We start from the raw sequence: 22,520 nt of genomic DNA on the forward strand, positions 1-22,520 counted from the left end.
TTAACATAACATAAAAATACAGAGATATTCAATTTTATATTAAAAGATAAATATATTCACAAATCCTTTGGAAATTATCCATATATGATGTGTCAATGAACCAGTTGGTTTGGTGCGTTTCCGTATATTTACACTCTATATGTAAATGCATATACATGTGAAGTTTATATTTTGAATTTGCATTTATATTCCTTTTTACTTTGTCACATTTTGTTTTTATTAAATCATCTTTCAATTCAACCACCAATAGTTCAACTGGCTCACAAACTTTTAACGCTAGAAGTTGACAGGTTCATTAGTCATGTTGCTGGATTAACACAAACTACAATTCAAAACCTGTCATACTAATCATATATTAAAGACATTTGCTGTTCACTGCTAAAGAAATAAAGCTGAGATTTATTATCATTCTTCAAAATAAAACAGAAAGAATTAAATAAAATATTTTGAACAATTGTGCTCTTTCTTGGAATGTAAAAACATCCAGAGGATCATTATTAGTATTAATAAAGAAAATATGTATAAATTGACTTGGGAATAAGTCAATTAATACATATTTAGAAGTACCAATATTTTTTACTGCTCTTTGGATAAGTTAAAATTTACAATCTGGTTGAGTCACCAACTTTTTAACATAAAATTATTACAGGGTTATTAGTTGGCTATTAGTTTCACTATAAAAGTGGGAGTTCAAAATATAAATTAATCAATATGGGCTGGAATTTCCAAAGTAGTATTCATAAACCATGTGGAATCTATGCCCTCAACATTAAAGAATAGATGATCTCTGGATCTGTGGAGAAACTATGGAGATGGGAGGGACATCCGGAATAAAAATTCAAAAACACTAAGTAGAATGGTGTATTTAAGAATCAATGAAAAGATAAATTAATAGAGAAATATAACAATTTATGATTAATCCATGGACTCAGTGAGATACATGGACTATACAATTTTTGAAAAATCTCAAGCATAATCTTACAAAATGCTTTCTATTTCATTATAAATCACACCTGGGGAAATTAATATTTCTTAATAATGAAAACAATTTAAGTGTACCATAAATATGAACCAACCCCTATGAATATTTTTCACTTCATAATTCCATTGTATACAACTGAATAGTATACCATATACTTAAAAGTAAAACAAATATTATTTTTTTTAAATTAAAATTTATTGGGGTGATAATGGTTAGTAAAGTTACACAGGTTTCAAGTATACAATTCTATATTACATCATCTATATATATATCACATTGTGTGTTCACCACCCACAGTCAGTTCTCCTTCCATCACCGTATATTTGACCCCGTTTAACCTTTAACAGTTAAACTTTAGTTCAGAAACCACCCCAATCTGTTTTATCTTTTAACTTTACATCTCAGGATAATAGTTACACTTTGAGTACAATATATTTATCATATCTTCTTTAATGAATCACTGCATATATTTAGTGAATCACTACTCAGCTTCAATAAATAGTTGTTGAAGAGATAAATGAATTGGACATTATTTTCCCAATAACAACATGGTCAAATACATTGACAATCTTAAGCTTTTTAAAGAATATATTTCACAAGTAGAGTGATTATAATCAATAGATCCACAAATATTTTTAAAAAGCAATCTTGGTTTTCACTTTTTTGAACCAATTGTTAATTTCTCCAGGAATTAAGATTGCCTATTGGATATAGAACCAGATAAGCAATTCTTTTTGATGATTACTCCTCTGAAGAGTTGATAAATAAATATAAATAATTGTTTATACTATCATCATAATCAAGAACTTATAAAAATATGCAATATTTTTGTGTATTATTCTAGTGCCACACTGATTATGAATGATATCCTTGAAGAAGAAATTAGTGTCACTTGCTACTCGTCATTTTTTTTTTAAAGAATCAATAAGCAAATAAATGGAAAAAAAGAAAAATGTTTAGGAAAAAGTGATAAAAAAATGTTGCCAAAGTTCAAATGATCCATTGTGATATTACTACAAGAAAATGAACTTAGAAATAAAACCATAATACATATAATTAAAAGTCAATTTGTACATTTTTTGTTGTCATTTTCTCCTGACCTACCACAGGATCAAATTGGCATATCAGACTCACATGAATCAGTTTTTATCCAGTATCAAGCTTTACTAATAATTTCAAGAATACAGGCAATTCATAGGCACTGACAAAATAGAGAAACCTCTGGAACATTAAGAACATCCCCCATCCAGCATCAGACACACATCTCTATGGAATTGTCTAACTCAATGGGAGCATTTGCACCATAAACTGTTTTCATTTTATACCCCCAATATGTTACAAAGCTTAAACATTTTCCACATAGCTATGCATTACAGATCATAAGTTCTGTTTACAAGATTTGTTGCTAAGGGCATTCAGAGATAAGGTCTCTTGCTTCTGTAAAATATCATTTGTCTATTTACCCAGAAGTCCAGTTGACAAGAAAAAAATTGCCAGGCTACTTATCTTCTTTTCTTTCCTCTGAGGCTTACCCCCCAGTTAAGGGAGTGAAAGTATCTCAAACCAACTACTTTATCTCCTTCCTCCCACCCACATTAAAAGCTTGTCTGCTTTGATAGCTTTCAAGTATATCTGCTTTACCACAGAAAAATCAATTTTATGCAATTGTCCCAATAGCCATCAGGCATGCCACATTTTTAGGACAGATTTTTGGTTTGTACATTCTGTTACCACGAAATAGTCTACTCATAAAATAAAATGGATCCCTTAGAAATGCTGCATAGTTAAATACTCTGTGGAATGTATAAAAATGTTATTGAAATCTCTAAGCTCCTCTATTTCTTTACTTTTGATGGTCACTCTTCCACTTTCACAGCGTAACCAGACACCAGTTAATTACCTTTCATTTATTATCTTCTTAATACCTAAACTGAAAAAGGGGGAGACACATACATTTATCTACGGATTTATTCTGTTCTACTACTCTAATTCTATTCCACCAATCTCTATGTCTATCCTATAACAATATCACTATGTGTTCATCACTGTAGCTCTGTAGACAGTTTAAAATTGGGAAATTTGACAATTCCAACTTTGTTTTTCTTTTTCAAGATTGTTTTAACTATGTTCCTAGTAATTTTATATGAATTTTAAAATCAGCTTGTTCATGTCTCAAGAAAAAGGACCCCTAGAATTTTGATAAGGCACGCATTGAATCTTTAGATTGCTTTACATTGCTTTTGTTATCTTAATGTCATTCTTCCCATTCATAAAAAGCACAGTATGCATTTCCATTCATTTAAATCTTCTTTAATGCCATCCAATAATGTTTTCTAGTGTTCAGGTACAAATCTTGCGCTTGCTTGGTTAAATTAATTTTTGTTTATCTTATTCTTTTTGATGCTGTTAGATATGTTTTATTAATTGTAATGTTTTTAAAATTTCATTTTAGGATTATTCATTGCAAATGCATAGAAATTCAGTTGATTTTTTTCTCTGTTGATATCGTATTCTGTAACCTAGCTAAACTTGTTTATTAACTCTAACAAGTGTTTTGATATAGTTTTAGGGTTTTCTTTCTATAAGATCATGTCATCTGTAAATAGAAATAGTTTTGTTTCTTCGTTTACAATTCAGATTCCTTTGATTTCTTTTCTTACCTAACTTTGCTGGCTAGAACTTTCAGTATAAGCTAGAATGGAAGTGGGAAGAACAGATATTCTACTATTGTTCCTGATTTTAGAGGGTGTATTTGTCTGCTCAGGCTGTCATAACACAATACCACAGACTGGTAGGGTTAAACAATAGACATTTATGTTCTCATAGTTCTTGAAGTTGTAAGTCCATGATCAAGGGGCTAGCAAATTCACTAGTGAGGGTTCTCTTCCTGACTTGTGAACAGCTGCTTTCTCATTACTATCTCACATGGTCTTTCCTCTCTGCTGAGAGAGAGAGAGACAGAGAGAGACAGAGAGAGAGAGAGATCTGGTCTCTCTCTTCCTCTTCTTACAAGTGTTACAGAGAAGGGTGTTCTTGGCTTCACATAGGAAAGAATTCAAACGTGAGCCAATATAGAGTTTAAAGTAAGTTTATTTAGCAGAGAGTGCTTATGAAAACAAAGGCCACTCCATAGACAGAATGGCAGTCTCTAATTGGTAGTGGAAGAGAGAGACCCTCCTCCACCCCGGGCTAAGGTTTATACGTGTTTTCTCCTTCCACAGAAAATTCATGGGTATGGGGGGAAGGAAGAGAGAACAAGGGTAAGTTTATCTTTAACTTCAGTAAGATGCAAGATGAACAGGGGCAGGTTGGTTTTTAACTCTTGTAAAGCACAACCTGTATTTAAGTTGTCATGGGCTTAACTACGGGGATGGTCATAATGGAATCTCTAGTCTCTCAACAGTTGGCTCTGTGTAACTGATGAACATCTGTCTCAGTTCTGGGTCTTGAAGCACTAGCCTTCCTAGAACTAGGGATGAATTTTAATCAAATTTGTACATTCTTCAGCCATTATTTTTTTTAACATTTTTTTTTATCATTTCTTTTTTCTTTTCCTTCATCTGGGACTCCAATTTCATGTATATTATATGGCTTAGAGTTGTATCTCAGCTCATCAGTCTTCTTTTTTTATTCAATCTTTTCCTTTTGGTGCTTCATTTTGGGTGGTTTATATTACTGTCTTTAAATTCACTAATATCTTCTTCTGCTCTGTCTAATCTGCTGTTATTCATTCACTGTAGTTTTCATCTCAGACTTTGACATTTTCATTTTTAGAAGTTCACCTAGTGCGTGTGTAAATATATATGATATATATGATATATATATCATATATATCATATATATCATATATATTATATATATCTCATATATCATATATATCTATCATATATATCATATATATTTAAAAATATATATGATATATATAATCTTTTATAAGTCTACTTAATTTTTAGAACATAGGGAATACAGTCATAATAAATGTATAAATATCTTTGTTTGCTAATTCTAACATCTGTTTGAGTTTTGGGTCAATTCTAATTGATTGATTTTTCTCCTGTAATCCTTTTGGGTGGTTCTTTCTCTAAGCTCAGTAGTTCCTCACATGTGTACTGATTAGTACTTAGTTAAATATTTGAAGAGGAACCTCTATAGCTTTTTGCATTCTGCAGTCCTCTTCTCTGCAGATCTCTTTTATCTGGTACTTTACCCTGAGAATTCTAGCTGCATTTGGCCTTCCCAGTCTCTGTGGTCCATCTCAACTCAAAGAGTCAGCCAGGCTCTGCATGTATCCCTTTCAATACACCACAGCCTGGAAATTCTCTCAAAGTAATAAGGTGAAGAAATTTTAGAGATTTTTCTCATTTGTTGCTGGTCTCTCGAGAGTAACTGTCACTCATTGCCTACGTCCAGTGTCTTAAAAATCACTGCTTCACATATTTTGTCCAATTCTTTTTTATTATTGTTTTGGATGGGATGGTATATCTAGTTCCTGTTACTCCATCTTGGCCAGAGGCAAAGTCACTATTAGGCAGCTCTTGAAGTAATAGATTATATACTAGCAGGGGGAAAAAATCTTAAAATACTACAAAGCAGAAAAATGAGGGAACACATGATTATATATGGATAGAAAAAAATAAAGATAGGAAAGGAAATACACCCTGGTATTATAATAGTATTGTTTAAGTAGCAGGTTTATGGTAACGTTTCTCAATTTTTCTCACCTGCCAAATTTTTTCTGAGAAGCACAGATACTAATGTTCTAAATATATAGTGAGCTTTTCTTTTAAATGAAGTAATTGGACTTTCCTAACAGAATGCGTTAAAATTTCAGCTACTGTAAAAGAGTTTTTATCAGGGAAATATAGTACTAATGTACACGAAGCTCTACAGTAGTTCTTATAGTAACCCCAGAGTAAATTATTCCTCTATTATAATAAATTATTACGTACAGTTTTTGCCATTTTGACTTCTATACCCTTATAAACATCTCTAAATATGCATTTTGTTATTTGTTTTATTGTACAAAGGGGGGTGATGAAATGGGTAATTCTCGTTTTTTAATTTTACTTTAAGAAAAGATCGCTCATTGATATAACTTAAACAAATGTTAGCTTCAATTAAGCTCATAAATGTATTATGTCTTCTCATTCCTCATTAGTCTAAAGGAATAAAAATACCTATCTTTGAACAGTGTGTTTCAGGTTCACAGTTATCATCAGTGATAAAAGGTGTATGGTAAAAAGCAATGTGTAACTTTAATCTATTTGTGTAAGTTATCCATTTATATATTCACTCAGTAAATATTTATTTAGAGCCTACCATGTCCAAGGTCCCGTGCTTGGCATTAGGTATATATTGTGCTGAACAAATTATCCATGAATTCTGCCCTCAGTGTGCTTCTAATCCAGTCAGAAAATGCACATTTCAAGTTACGATTTTGGGTTATTCATAAAGATATTTTCATTGCCTTGCTGTTACAGGGCTTTGTGCTATAGTCCTATTGATGGGGCCATCTGTATTCACTTGTTTGTGTTTCCTATCATATCATGGCCAGAGCTCAGATTTTTCTGTATTGAGCTTTATTAGCTCATTCAGTAGTCAAAACCAATTCTGACCTGAAACTTTCATAAATCTGCCTTAATTCAGTTTCCTATGTTCATTAAAAGTTCAGAGTTCCTATGGTTTCACGAATCCAACACAAATTCAAAAGCATCTGTGCTTGGAACATGCCAACAATATCTGGTTAGTCATTTTTGCAACTACCACTTTGTATTTTCCCAGCATCTCTGGCATCTTAGAACCATGAGATAATTTCACACAAATTATTTAGAAATGCATTTAAAATTTAAAATTCAGGCAGGCAGACTTTGCTTACCTCACCAATTATTATGATCTTTTTAATAATGTATTTTTCTTCCTCCTTAAATGGAGGATATACACAAGGTTTTTCTTGATACTCAGAATATCCATTATGGACTTTAATTACTGCTTTAAAATGTATAATAAAGCATATTTTGTATTAATACTCTCAGTTGTCATTTTTAATCCCTCTATTTATCCCTTCCTTATTTTTCAAGTCTGCTGGCTTTATATATACTTTGAACTACAAAAATTATACCCCAATTTTTTATGTCATGTATATTTAATAAAAGTAAATCTGGCTTTGGGTTAAAAATCTTTCTTTGAGCCATAAAAGATAATGCTAGTGAAAAGCAATTTCATAATATTAGATGTTCCTGGTTTACTCAAAACCTGACCTCTGAGTAAGTCAGAAGTTACTGTATTTAGAAAAGATTTAGTATTTTACAAACTATACTCTGGAAATGAAATGTTTACCTGAGAAGTATGGGATAGATACATTATTATAATTCATTTATTATTCTTCCTTTAAACAACTATACATTGAGATTCTACTACGTGCCTGAATCTTTGGAGAACACTCATAGATGGATTTAAAGATATGACAGTTAAGTATCTGTACAACTCATAGTTTAGGAGGTAGATAAGAGACACATACCCTGTTTCAGCGAAAATAAGACCTAGCTGGACAATCAGCTCTAATGCGTCTTTTGGAGCAAAACTTAATATAAGACCTGGTCTTATTTTACTATAACATAAGACTGGGTCATAATATAATATAATATAATATAATATAATATAATATAATATAATATAATATAATATAATATAATATAATATAATATATAATACCGGGTCTTATATTAATTTTTGCTCCAAAAGACGCATTAGAGCTAATTGTCTGGCTAGGTCTTATTTTGGGGGAAATACGGTAGATATGTCAATTGTTATTTTTAGCTGGGATTTAATTATAAATATCAGATATAGAATGAGGAAAGAGAAAAGAAATCATAATGAAGAGAGTCACCTGAAGGACAAAGTAATAATTTGTAATATAATATACATGACAATAAAAAGAGTAAAATACAGAATCAAAAGTGGTTTTGGGCCAGGACCATAATAATTAGATGCCAAAACAAAGAGATTAGAATTTTGCCTGCAAAGAATTAAGTTTTAATCAGGGATATACGATTTAATTTGTGTTTTAGAAGGACAATTCTGAATAGTACACTCAATTAATATTTCAATGGATATATTATACTTATTTTAACTTAATAGAAAAGGATAAATAAATAAAATATCAAATCCACCCTTATAATTATATGTTATTTCTTTGGGAAACATATATTGCCTACATTCTGTATGGTTCTTATTTGCTAGAGACCAACGTGAGAATTCTTTTTTTCTTAAAGATTTTTATTAAAAATATAGCTAACATACAATATTATATCAGTTTAGGAGTACTACATAGTTATTCAACATTTATATACCTAAAGAAGTGATCACCATGATAAGTACAGCAACCATCTGTCACTGTACCACAATATTATTGACTATATTCCTATGCTGTACATTATATCCCTAAGACTCATTTGTTTTATACCTGGAAAATGTGGACTTCTTATTCCCCCTCATCTTTTTTTCCTTTTAAAAATTTTCAATTACAGTTGACATTCAATATTATTTTATATTACTTTCAGGTGTATAGCATAGTGGTTAGACATTTATATAATTTAAGAAGTGATCCCACTGACCAGTCTAGTACCCACCTGACACTATACATAGTTATTATCATATTATTGACTATATTCTCTATGCTCTACTTTACATCCTCATGACTATTTTGTAACTACAAATTTGTACTTCTTAATCCCTTCACTTTCACACCCTGCCCTCCAACCCCCTCCCATCTATCACCTGAATAAATCTAGGACTCATCTGACACCATACATAGTTATAACAATATTATTGACTATATTCTTTATGCCCTACCCTACATCCCTCTGACCACTTCATAACAACCAATTTGTACTTCTTAATCCTTTCCCCTTTTTTCACCCATGCCCCCAAACCCTCTCCCATCTGGCAAACATCAAAGTGTTTTCTCTATTTATGTGTTTGCTTCTGTTTTGTTTATTTTGTTCTTTTGATTCCACATATAAGCATTATCACACTGCATCTGTCTTTGTCTGATGCTCCACTCAGAGCAATACCCTCCAGGTCCATCTATGTTGCCACAGATGGCAGGAATCCATTCCGTTATATGACCAATCAATATTCCATTGTAAACATGTAACACCTCCTCTTTATCCATTCAGTCATTGACGCACACCCAGGATGCCTCCCCATCTTGGCCTTGTAAACAATGCCGCAATGAACATATGGATGCACATGTTCCCTCAAACTAGCGTTTTGGGTTTCTTCCAATAAATATCCAGAAGCCAGATCACAGGGTCGTTCTTTGACTTTTATTATAGCCTTTGTTTTAAAGTCTATTCTTTCTGGTATAAGTATTGCTATCCCAGATTTTTTCTGTTTCCATTTTCATGAAACATCTTTTTTCCATCTCTTTACTTTCAGTCTGTTTGTGTCTTTCAACTTGTAGTGAGCCTCTGGTAGGCAGCATATGTAAGGGTTTATTTTCTTATCCATTCAGGCCTCCAATGTACTTTGATTGGATCATTTAATCCATTTAATTTAAACTCTTGATAGATATATAGCTTTTGCCATTTTATTATTCATAATTTTGATCTTCTTTTCCTTCTTAAAGAAGTACCTCTAACATTCCTCATATTGTGTTTCCCTGAAAATAAGACCTAGCCAGACCACCAGCTCTAATGTGTCTTTTGGAGCAAAAATTAATATAAGACCCAGTATTTATTATATTATATTATAGTATATTATATTATATTATATTATATTATATTATATTATATTATATTATAATATTATATTAAAGACCCAGTCTTATATTATAGTAAAATAAGACCAGGTCTTACATTAATTTTTGCTCCAAAGGACACATTAGAGCTGATGCTCCAGCTAGGTCTTATTTTCAGGGAAACCTGGAAATACTGGTTTGGTGATGATGAACTCCTTTAGCGTTTTCTAGTCTGGGAAGCTCTTTATCTGTCCTTCGATTCTAAATGACAGCTTTGCTAGGTAGAGTAATCTTTGTTGTAGGTCCTTGCTTTTCATCACTTTGAATATTTCATGCCCATCTCTCTGGCATGCAGTTTCTGTTGAGAAATCAGCTGACAATCTTATATGAGTTCCCTTATATTAGTTACCTTTCTCTTATTGCTTTTAGGATTGTCTTTGTCTTTAACATTTGCATTTTAATTATAATGTGTGTAGATGTGAGCCTGTTTGGGTTCATCTTTCTTGGGACTCTCTGTGCTTCCTGGACTTGCATGTCTATTTCCCTCACCAGGTTAAAAGAGTTTTCAGTCATTATTTCTTCAAATAGTTTCTCAATCCCTTGCTTTCTCTCTCTTCTCCTTCTGATACACCTATGAGGCAAATGTTACTCTTGATGTTGTTCCAGAGGTCTCTTACACTATCCTCACTTTTTTAAGATTCTTTTTTTTCTTTTTGCTGTTCTGATTGGGTATAGTCTGCTATCTTGTTTTTCAAGTCACTGATTCGATCCTCTGCTTCATCCAGTCTGCATTCTTCATTTTAGTTTTGTATTCTTCACTTCTGACTGGATGTTTTATATGGTTTCAGTGTCCTTTTTTATGCTTACTATCTCTTTGTTGAAGTTCTCACTAAGTTCCTTGAGCATCCTTATAACCAGTGTTTTGAACTCTGTCTCTCTCATAGGTTGCTTGCCTCCATTTATTTAGTTCTTTTTTGGAGGTTTCTCCTGTCCTTTCATTTGGAATGTGTTTTTTTGTTTCCTTATTTGGGCTGCCTCTCTGTCTTTGTACCTATATATTAGGTTGATCTACTACATCTCCCAGTCTTGCCAGGTGGCCTTATGTAGTAGATATCCTATAGGGCCCTGGCACAGTCTCTCTGGTCACCTTCTCCAGGTGCTCCAGGAGTGTCCCTTGTGTGGGTTGTGTCTGCCTGCCTGTTGTAGTTGAGCCTTGATTGCTTTTGGCACATCAGTGGGTAGGATTGTCCCTCAACTGCTGATGGGCTGTGGGGTTTGGCCCCATCCACAGCTTATGGGCTGCTGTGCAGGGGCCTACCCCACTCAGTGGGATTTGCCCCAGTGGGCTCTGGTGCCTGTTGAGACCGCCTCTTATGTGTGCTACTTGTGAGGCTAATTGGGTATTGCTCTGATCTGAAGCTAATCTCCAAGTATGTTATTTCTGGGGCCTTTTGGGAAGGGCTCCATGAAAGGCCCACATCACCCACTGCCTGTGACTGGCCAGGGACTATGTGATAGGAGCTACAAAGCCATCCATGGTTGTTCAATGCCTGTGCTAAAGTTGGAGGCTCATGAGAGAGGCCATGCTGCAAATCACAGATAGCTGCCACCAGTACTGGGTCCGGAGAAGCTCTGCAAAGAGCCAGAACTCCTCAAGGCCTGCTGCCACCTGCCAGCTCCCTTAACGTTCAACTACTGATAAAGCCTGGTATAGTAAGCAAGTTGGGTGATGCAGGGTCTCAGGGAGTCACTAGAGTGGGAAGAGTTTTGGTCACCAAGTTAATGTAAAGTCTGTTTTGATGCCAGTGTTGAACCTGCAGCTAGTCACCAAAAGTCTTAGAGCACACCAAGACCAGTCACCACCCAGCTGGAGCCGATGGACTTTGATAGTTTTCCAAGAAAGATTGTAATGTGGGCAAGGCTGGCTTGGCTGCTCCTCAGGAAAGTGTTTTCATCATTGGGGGAGTTGGGTGGGGCAGGGTCCCATGGGAGCTCACCAGACCAATTCAGATTCAGATTTGGCCATGGGCATGGAGGGAAGGCTCAATACAGAAAAGATGGCACCAGTCTGCTGACTGCATATGAGGGAAACCCCACCACAGGGAAAATGGTGACTGTCCTGCAGCCCTCACCCCACAGCCACACACCTCAGTCTGCCCCCCTCTGACACTCCTTGAGTCTCTGCCCCTCTGCCAGAGCCCAGGGTGAGTGTCTGTGACTGACTCTGTGCATGGGCCCTCTAAAAGGACATCTGGGTTTCCTGCAGCTTTTCATCCCACCTAGATGGTCAGAATCCCAGTGTTTTTCACAGCCAGATGTTGTGGGGGCTCCTCTTCTTGGCACCTGGACTCTGGGCTGGAAAGCCTGGTGTGGGGCTGGGGTCCCTTGCTCCTCTGGGGGGGGAACCTCCACTACTGAGATATCCCTCCAGATTTTCAACCGCCACACAGTAGTTTGGGGTCAGCATGTTTCACGTCTCTGTCCTTCTGTCCCTCCTACAAGATTCAACGTACCTTCTTCTTTATATTCTTAATTATAAAACTTCTGTTCAGCCACACTTCAGATGGTTCTCCAGGTTGATTGTTCTATAATTTAGTTGTAATTTCAATGTGTTCATGGAGGGAAGCAGGCATAATATTTATTTACTCCGCCATCTTGGATCTCTCCCCCAACGTGAGAATTCTTAAATAGCTCCTGGCAGAGTTTCCAAAAATCACTAACAGAAGCCAGGCATCCAGAAAATGTATGTCTTTTTTGATTTCCCTAAGTCCCAGGTAGGTGGTAATCTCATATTATTTCTCAGAGAAACCTGCTCACTCAGAGTGTTTATGAATCTGCCATATGGTATTTAAAACCTCAAGTCAAAATAGTGTTAGAAATTGTATAGACAGAATCAGAGCATGCTGGTTAATGTTGTTCTCCATTTGGGACCATGGAGATTTCTTTGTGTGCCAAAAACTGAAGCCAAAGCATCTTAGTATTTGACTTTTACTCTATTTTTTTAATCAACTGCACAAACCAATAATTATATTAAGAGCCTAGAGGGTTTTTTTTCCCCCTCGCATAAAAGTTACACATAGAAACATAATTTTTCCAAATCTACCCCATACAAGAATGCTTCCAAACTAATTTATTTAGCACTATGTCTATTCATGTGCCTAATTATCTTCACTGATTATTTGCAGGTGTCAATGAATGAGAAGCCAGGGAATGGGTCCATTGGTTTATAATAAATATTGAAATGACTTGAAAAATGTATTGTGAAAGTGCTATGTGATGAAAAAAAGGAAAATATAAATATTTGTATAATTCTCCTAAAACCGCTTTTATACATCAAAGATTATAAATGCAAAAACACCAATTCTATTCTGATCATTGGATACAAGAAATCTGTGACGGAAGATGGTCTGAGATTATGGGGACTCACTTTCTTCCCTCATGAATAGAAAATACATTTACATTATGTCATGTGAAATTATTGAACAGCTGCTTGGAAAGAGAGAAAAAAAAGAACACCAGCCTGCCAAGGCAATGCAGTGCCGACATGAGATCAGATGCATAGAGTAAATAGAAATGGCATTCAGAAAAGGTGATAAGCAATCAAGTAAAGACCAAAGTGAGATGCTCTGACCTTATATTTAGCATCCGTGCCAAATTAGCATAGCTGTGCAGTGTACTAGAAAATTAAGTGGAAAAAAGGACAAAGCAAGTGTAAAATCAAAGCAGAAGTTGCACATGTTTGGAATATCTGAAATAATTATGCTCTTTTTCATATCCAAATGGCTACACTGTGGTCAGCTCATCTTTTCATGAGGAGCCACAGGTTCAAAAGAAAATGCTATGAGCTTGACCTATACTAATTAAACAGAAGCAGTGTGCTCTCTCTGGGTCTTGGCCTAGATGAGTCTGAGCAGTCTCAGGGTAAAGAGGTGACTTAGAGAGAGGAACAGAGATCCTTAGTTTCATTCATTATGCTACCCTCATTTTCTTTGCTGCTCAGTCACAGCTCATTAACTCAGCAAGTTCTCTTTCCACATACTGCAAGAGACCAGTGTACCCAATTCAACATAAATGAACTCTTATGATTGGTCACGTAGCCTCAAGATAAGAAACAGTGAGGTAAATCAGTCCTTTGTGCTCTATTACTCCACCAGGATGCTAGTCATTTCTTGAGAGTATGTAAATGAATTTACTGAATGCCCTAAAGCTTCCTGAAGTTATTTGAGCAGAGGTAATTGATTCCAAGAGAGAGAAGGAGAAAGATTCATTCAATTTGTCTTTTATTCTCAACATTAAATCAAAGCTATTCAGACAGGAAAAAGAAAATCAAAGTCCTGTTCTATTCAAGTCGATGACATCAAGTTCATGTCTGATCACAGACTTTCCTAAGAGGACATAGACTGTTTTAAAAGAACCAGTGGTTATCTTTCTAACAAATACAGAAAGATATGCTAGAGATCCTTTAGCAGACTGCCACTGTCCTCTTGCAGCTGGCTCCTATAGAAAAAAAAAATTTGTAATGAGTATGGTAGGTTCTCTTTCCCAGGATCTTGGTATAACGGAATCTGCAATAGGCCACCTACTAAGAGAGCATAAACTTATTTTCTGTACCTAAATCTTGTGGGGTTTTTTAAGAAACAGATCAACAAATCATAGTCAGTTTTTCTCAGAAGGAATCATAAGAATGATTTAAACTTGGAAAGAAAAAGAAACTAATATTCTACAGCCAAATTTGCTTGGGGTCCACATTCTGGGGTCCCACTGGGCAAATACATCCTCCAACAGCATCTGGCTCCTCATAAGTTTCTTTTTTTCTTCATATTACTAGTGCTTCCTTGTGTGACTTTCACGTAAGTTCAAAAGTAAAAGGCAATAAAGGCAGATCCATATGCTGTCACTGCATTCCATCATCTACTTTGTAAAGAGAGTCCAAGAAACTTGTTCCTGTCAAGACTAGCGAATACTGTAAAATTGAATACCTCTTGTTTTCTTATCCCTTTTTCAAGAACTGTGACATCTCTTTTCAGATCCACATCTTTCATTAATTAGACAAGAAGCTTCCTGCTTGCTATTCTTTTTCCCTAAAATCTGAATCTTAGGAAGATTCTGCTGAACATGTCTGTCACAGGGTACACCCAACATCACCTTCTAGCAGGTGTGGCCCTGCCCCTGGACCTGAGCTCAGGGAAACGGTGCTCAGTTGACTTTTATGTGAGTAACCACTAAGTGAATTAGCAGGGCTCTGTTTACCCATCCCAGTGTAGCCTATGGAAACATTTTCTCCAGTCAGTTGATGACAGTGAGGTGAGCTAATTAGACTATATTGCTTTTGTATTTGGACTGGAGAATACAAAAACAAATAGCTAATTGGTAGAGAATGAATAAATCAAGAATGAAGTAAAAGACAGAATGGTTTGTGAAAAAGTGACCAGTAGGTTGAGAGAGCAAGAGAAAGAAAGAAAGAGCAATTCTTAGAGTTGCCCTGAATCTCCATCTCTTTCCTGTTTTGACCTATACAAGTAATAAGCCGTTATTAAAAACTCTTTTCTTAAGAAAAACATAACCTGTATGATTCTCTTTTATCTCATTATCAAAACCATTTAACACAGAAAACCTATTAGTGGTGCCTTTAAATGAGGAAATTGAAAACGATGATACTTTATTTGGCATAGTCCTGCTCATGCTTTGATACTTTTTCCACAAAAAGTCCTATGGAAGCTTTTAGTTCAGTGATGCTCAAAGTATGGCTTATGGAACAGCCACATCAGTATTACCTGGAAATATATTAGAAGTACATATTCTTAAGATCAACTCCATACCCACTAATCAATTGAATTATAAATTCTGTGAATGGGGTCCAGATATATCTTCAAGCATGCTTTCCAAAGTAACCTGATACAAACTAAATATTGAGAGCAATAGCATTAGGGCATTGAAAATCATCACAGTAGATTTTCTCTGAGTTTTATTCTGAGTTTTAAAATAGTATATGGAATGAATTACATGATGTTAAATGTATCAAGAACTTGTTCAGTCAGTCAAAAATTTACTGAACAGTACCTAGTGCAAGGCTCTGGGTCAGGATCAAGAAATATTGAAAACGAATGAAATAATATTCACAGTCAGATGGAGGAGAAATGCATGTCAAGAAATAGCTATAATACAATGATATAATTGAAAATAGAGATATGTTCAAAATTCTTTTTTTTATTAGTTTTAGGTGTACAAAACAACATAATGGTTAGACGTACACCTCTCACAAAGTGATAATCCCAACAAGTCTACTACCCACCTGGTATGTACAAAGTTTTAGTACGTATAGCAGTAGTCATTATAGATGTCAAGGAGACAGAATCTGAGCAGGAGAAAGCAATTTCTATGCACATAGGAAATTTTTACACAATACATCACTTGGCAGCTAATAATATTTTTCCAGTAAATGATGGAATAATCTGGAGAGCAATTTCTCTTTATCATGACACATGATTACAGAACTAATGTGGTATGTCCTTCCATTTTAAGCCAACTACTTTGTATTACATATCAGAAGGGCTTAAAATAATATCAAGATCTAAAAGGAGATCACACCAATAGCTTTCTTACAGAACTAGTATTCGTTTAGAGTCCTCATCCTATCTGACAAGACATTCTGTTTAGTCACTACCTTCAAAATATGAGTATATCCAACAATCTAACCACGTCTTACTACCTCCAATGCTATGACCCTTGTTCTAGTCACCATCATCTCTCACCCCAATCTTATCTCCCTGCTTTCATACTTACCCTTGTATAGTTTATTCTCCACACAACAGCAAATGTGATCTTGTTAGAATATAAACCAGATCATACCATTTCTCTCCGCAAACACTCCAATTGTTCTCAATCTCAAAGTTAAAACCAGCATCTTTACAATGGCCTACATGAACACACTGCTGTCTCCTCTTCTGCTGATTTTCTCTTTGCTCACTCTGTTCATACTGGACTCCTTATTTCCTAAACATGTCAGTCATTCCCCCATCTCAGGGAGAGTCCCATTCTCCCTACCTTGAATGTTTTACCACAGATATGGAAGAACCTTGCTCCCTCTCTTACTTCCTTTGGAACTTTGCTCTAAAGACAATTTTTCAGTTCTGCCTTTCACATAATCCTATGGAAAATCACATCTTGCCCCAACATTTATGGTCTACTTTCTCTACTTTATTTTTGTCATTATCACTTATCAGTATCTAACATAATTTATATGTTGCTTATTTATCTTAAATATGTCTGGGTTCTCACATGAGAATGTAACTCAATGAGGGCAAGAATATTTGACTCCTCTTTCACTGTTGTATCTTAGAACAGTGCCTGGCTATTGAAGACAAAAATACTTGTTAATGAATGATTGGTATTAAAAGACTGTTCTATAACCTTGTTGCCAAGATATGTCCTTAAAACACTTTCCATACACCCTGCCCCAGCTTCACACACACACACAAATAAAAAATGTATACTTTAGATATTTATAACAAACATTAATGTATGAGTGGTCCTCAGGAAAAAACTCTTTGAGAATACAACTTGCTTTACTTTTATTAACCCATTTTTCCCAAACTCATTTGATCATGGACAGTTTCTTTCTTTTTTTAATTTTACAGTTCGATGATTTTTAATGAATTCCCCAAGTCATGCAATTATCACAAATCAGTTTTAGAACACATCACCCCAATAAGATCCTTCCTGGCCATTTACTATTAATCCCCATTAGCCCCCCACCCCCACCATCACCACCATAGTCAACCATTAACCCACTTCCCATTTCTATAGATTTGCCTTCTCTGAACATTTTCTTTTCAATTTCTAACTGCAAGTTGGCATGCTTTGACCAACACCTCCCCAATTCCCTCACCTCCAAGCTCCTGGTAACTATCATTTTACTCTGTTTCTATGAATTTGACTTTTTTAGATTCCACATATAAAGTGGTGTCATATAGTGTCTTTCTCTGACTTATTTTACTTAGTATAGTGTGATCAAAGTCCATCTATATTGTCACAAAAGGCAGTATTTCCTTCTTTCTCGTGGCTGAATATTCCATTGTGTGTGTAATATATATTATATCTTCTTTATCTTTTTATTTGTGGAATGACAAGTTGTTTTTATATCTTGGCTAGTGTGAAGAATGCTGCAGTAAACATGGGAGTCTAGATATCTTTTCAATATCCTCTTTTTATTTTCTTTCGCTCCACTTCCCAGCCTCTTAGTCACACATTCAGTCATCTGGCAGAGTCCTCCAAGGGAAACCCTAACCCAAAGGGCAGATTCAAAACTCTGGAATTTTTTTCTTTTGGAAATTGTTGGTTTGTGAGTACCCAAAATGTCATCACCTTATCGTCTATTCCTACTTATTATCAAGAGGACTGGATCACATTTCCTAATCTTTCATTGATGCAAATGAAAATCATGTTACTTTTAAATCTAGATAAATTGATGTGTTTTCCACAAAAAAATATCTTCTGTGCTATACAGGGCGTCGATGATGCAGTGTTTCTTAAGAGTATTCCTACCTGTTTCTGTGGTTTTTCTTTCATTCATCCTATAAATTTTATTCTGGATTTTATTTTAATAACGTATGAGGTTTTTTTTTCTTCTATTGAAATATAAGTCTTTGGAGGTTAAGCAACTTCCATTTAATTTGCACAGTTTTATAACTTGATGTGTGACATGTTAATGACTGACTTATGCCATACATGAATTAGGCACCAACTTCTAGTGGCTTTGAAATTTCTTTAACTTACTCATAGATATTTGGTAATTTCACCTGCCTTCAATTGGTACAACATATGTAATTGTGCCAATTTAACGGAAGTGATGAACAAATGAACAACTCTGATCAAATTTGCAAACGATAAGTTAAATTTTGTAAGGAATCTGAAATACAGTATTTTTCATGGTATAGTCTGAGGAATCAGCCTATCATTCATTTAAATCATGTAATCACTGAACACATTTTTATAGAATGCCTGCTCTGGACTAGGGAGCATAGCCAGTGGGCATATAGGAAACAGCAACTCTCTCTAAGCACAGTTTTTTAATATCGGTGTTTCTTTCATAAGTAATAAATTGACATTACTATTGTTAGGCATACAATGCACAATTCTGTTCAACATTTTATTGAAATAGTCACCATGTCAAGAAATATGTTTAAATAAAACATTTAGAAAAGTGTTGATAGAAAATAGTCAACTTTAATTTAAGCTGGCAGTTATGTTTTAGAGTGATTTGAGTTTTAGGAAATCATATTAAATAAGATAGTTAGGAAGAACAAGTTGGAAACTTGTTATATTGTTAATCTCAAAAAGAGGTGACACTTTGGCCTAATTTTAGTTTCATCTGAATGGCTGTAACATAACAAAGCCTGAAGGACTGTCCCTGTTCCTGCTCTACTCTGGCTAATCCTCTTATGTTACCCTTTGGGCACTGAATAAATTACAGCTAATCTACAAACAACAGGAGAATCTATGCAATTTCAGCTTTCAAAAGCAAAGAGAGAACATTTTTCTAGGGGGATGGCAAGTAAGGAATAATGAACACCAGCCTACAATGGCTGTTTTTTTAAAGAAAGATAAAACTATATGTTCAGTCTATAGCAACTATATTTCAGGAGGGAAAAAAAAAAAACTCACTGAAGGACACAGTTTACTTTGGTCACTGATAAGCATATTATATTCTGCTACTTAATATGTTGAAGGAAGTAAAAAGTCCAACTCAGGGCAATGACTTAATTGGACTGATACAAATATCACTGATGGAGGCAGGTATCAGAAATCTTCCTAAGATGGCAAAGATATGTCTGTATCTAGAAGGAAAATTATTCACATTTAATTTGACGACTGGCATAGAAACTTTTCCAAACCCAGAAAAGAAACCAAGCATCCACCCACGTTGGAACTGGCTAGGATTCTGGGTGCCTCCACAATCCACCTCTGGCTCAGGCATTATTACTACACTAGGCATCAGGATTCAATTATAAGATCTAAGACAAATACTCTACTGGAATCCTAGGATATAGGGATTGTCAACGTTTTAGAACATGTCCTTTTCACATGTGTTAGTCATCTCTACTTTCTTTTAATCTTCTCTAAATTGCCTATAACTATTCTTTGCCCACTTTCTAAAGAGATTTGTCTTTTTTAATTGCTTTTGAAGTGTTAGATCTCTTTACATTCTGAGAATGTTGATGCCTGATATGCAGTTGCAAATAATTTCCTCCATCTATTTTCAGCCTTTTAATAATGCTTATTATGTTTTTGCTCATCATACATTTTATGAATTCCCATTTTTTATATATCCACAGCTATTAATCACTTACTTTATATATCATTTCTGCCTTTGGTGTCTTATATAAATGTTTTCATACCACTGAGCTTATATAAATATTCATCTATTTTTTTCAAGAGAGATAAATATTAATCTTAATTTTTCTCAGAATGTTTCTCAACTTAGTTATGTACATTTAACCTTTAAGTCTACTTGAAATTGTTTTTGAATGAAATGAGATAAGGTTTTAATTTATTTTTTAAGGGTAAACAATTAACAATCAGACAATTTCTCATCCCTAATTTACAATGTAACCATTATAAGATGATTAGTGTTTTTCAGTGTTGTCTGAAATGTTATGTTTTATTTTCCTGTCTCATGCATGTATTAGAATTTTTTTTAAGAAACTGAAGTTTTAGAAAAGAATTTTAATGTTTGATAAGGAATATTAGACTTTCTTATCTGCTGTTTTTTATCTGCTTTATTGAAGTATATTTGATATATATTAAACTGTACATGCGAGGTATGATCAAAACATATGGTGAATGTTTCAATTTTCAAAAAATGTATTATAGTAAAAGACACATTGCCGTTAATCACCCTCAAAATACTCCCTCTCACTTCAAACACACTTATCTCATCATCCTTGTCCCTTTCTGAAGCTGTTCTGGAAGTCCTTTTCCGTGAATGTCTTTAGTTGCTCTGTTATGGCTGCCTCCGTGTTCTGAATCATTTTGACTTCGGGGAAGAGCCAGAATCACACGGTGCCAGATCTGGTGAATAAGGTGGATGAGGACACACTGTAATGTTTTTATCTGACAGAAATTGCCATATACCAGAAGCGATGTGTGACACAGAGCGTTGTCATGATGGAGGATGATTTATGGCACACTTAAAAACACACTTTCCCTCAACCGTAGCTCACACCCAACTGACTGCACGGAAGAAGCTGAAACTTGTCACACACTGTTACTAAGGTTGGATGCACAGCTTCCCATATTGAAGATCCCTTCCTTTCTGTTGGATGGCATTCGGCAGCAGCATTCACCGTAGGTTGTTTTTTATTTTTTTTTAATCACACCTCGTATTTAAAGTGTACAGTTTGTTACGTTTGAAATATATAAACATCCATTGAATTATCACCACAATGACAATAATTAGCATATCCTTCATCCCCAAGTTTCCTCATGCCTCTTTGTAATCCTGTTGTCTTCCCAGCTCAACTAGTCTCCACCCCATCTTTAGGCAACCATTGGTCTGCATTCTCTTCTGTTACTAGAGATAGCTTTGCATTTTCTATAATTTCATATAAAAGCAATCCTTCAGAATGTAATATTTGGAAGGTTCTCTGGTTCCTTTAACTTACTATAACCATTTTTAGACTCATATATATTGTTGCATGTATTACTAGTTTATTATTATTTGCTGCATAGCATTCTGTTGTATTTCTATATGACAATTTGTATATCTATTCATCCTGTTGATGGATTTTTGGGTTGTCTCTAGTTTCAGGCTATTAGAAATAAAGCTGCTCTGAAATCTGTGTACAAGTGTTTGTATGGATGTATGCTTTAATTTTCTCAGTTAAATACCTAGGAGAGAAAATGGCTGGATTCTATGGTTGGTATATGTTTAACTTTTTTAGAAACTGCTGAAATTACTTCCAAAGTAGTTTTGCCATTTTACATTCCTACCATCAGTGTATATCTTATTTGTAAAGGAATCTACTTAAATCTTTTGCTCAATTATTTTCTTGAGTTGTTCAATTTATTACTATTAAATTTTGAAAGTTCTTTATATGTTCTGGACATAAGTCCTTTATCAGATGTATTATTTGTGAATATTTTTGGCCTGTTTATTGTTATTTGTGCATATATTTTCTTAACATCATTTTTCACAGAGTGAATATTTTAGTTTTAATGAAATCTAAGAAATATTTGACTACCTTAAGATTATATTTTTTCATATGTTGTCTCCTAGAGTTTTATAATTTTACTTTTTACTTATAGTTCTATGATGTATATTGAGTTAATTTTTTGTAGAAATTGTGAATTATAGGTCAAGGTTTATTGTTTTGCATACAGGTGTCCAACTGTTCCACCAGCATTTGCTGAAACATACTTCATTGAATTGCCTTTACACCTTAGTGTGTGTGTGTGGGGGGGGGGTATATAATAAATATAAATATGGATTTATTTTTGCATAATTTGTTTTGTCTTATTGATAAATTTGTCTGTCTATACCAGTACCATGCTACCTTGATTGCAGAAGCTGTATGATAAGCCTTTAAATCAGGTATTATCAGGTAATATAAGTCCTTCAGTTTTATCCTTATTTTTCAAAACTATTTTTAGCTATTCTAGGTCCTTTGCATTTTCACAAAAATTTTATTTTCAATTTGTCAATTTCTACCCCCCACCCACCCACCGAAAAAAAAGCCTCCTGTGATTTTGCTTGGGATTGAGTTGAATTCATAGGTCAATTAATTTTATTTTATTTTA

General features: G+C 34.5%; 1 long non-coding RNA gene across 1 annotated transcript in view; it reads right to left on the minus strand.

Moving 5' to 3' along the window:
- The window catches only part of LOC141570618 (uncharacterized), a 419,448-nt gene that overhangs the window by 174,783 nt on the left and 222,145 nt on the right, over positions 1–22,520 (minus strand). The window lies entirely within an intron of this gene.

This window comes from Rhinolophus sinicus, linkage group LG03 (genome assembly GCF_036562045.2).
Source record: "Rhinolophus sinicus isolate RSC01 linkage group LG03, ASM3656204v1, whole genome shotgun sequence".
In the NCBI taxonomy this organism is placed as follows: domain Eukaryota; kingdom Metazoa; phylum Chordata; class Mammalia; order Chiroptera; family Rhinolophidae; genus Rhinolophus; species Rhinolophus sinicus.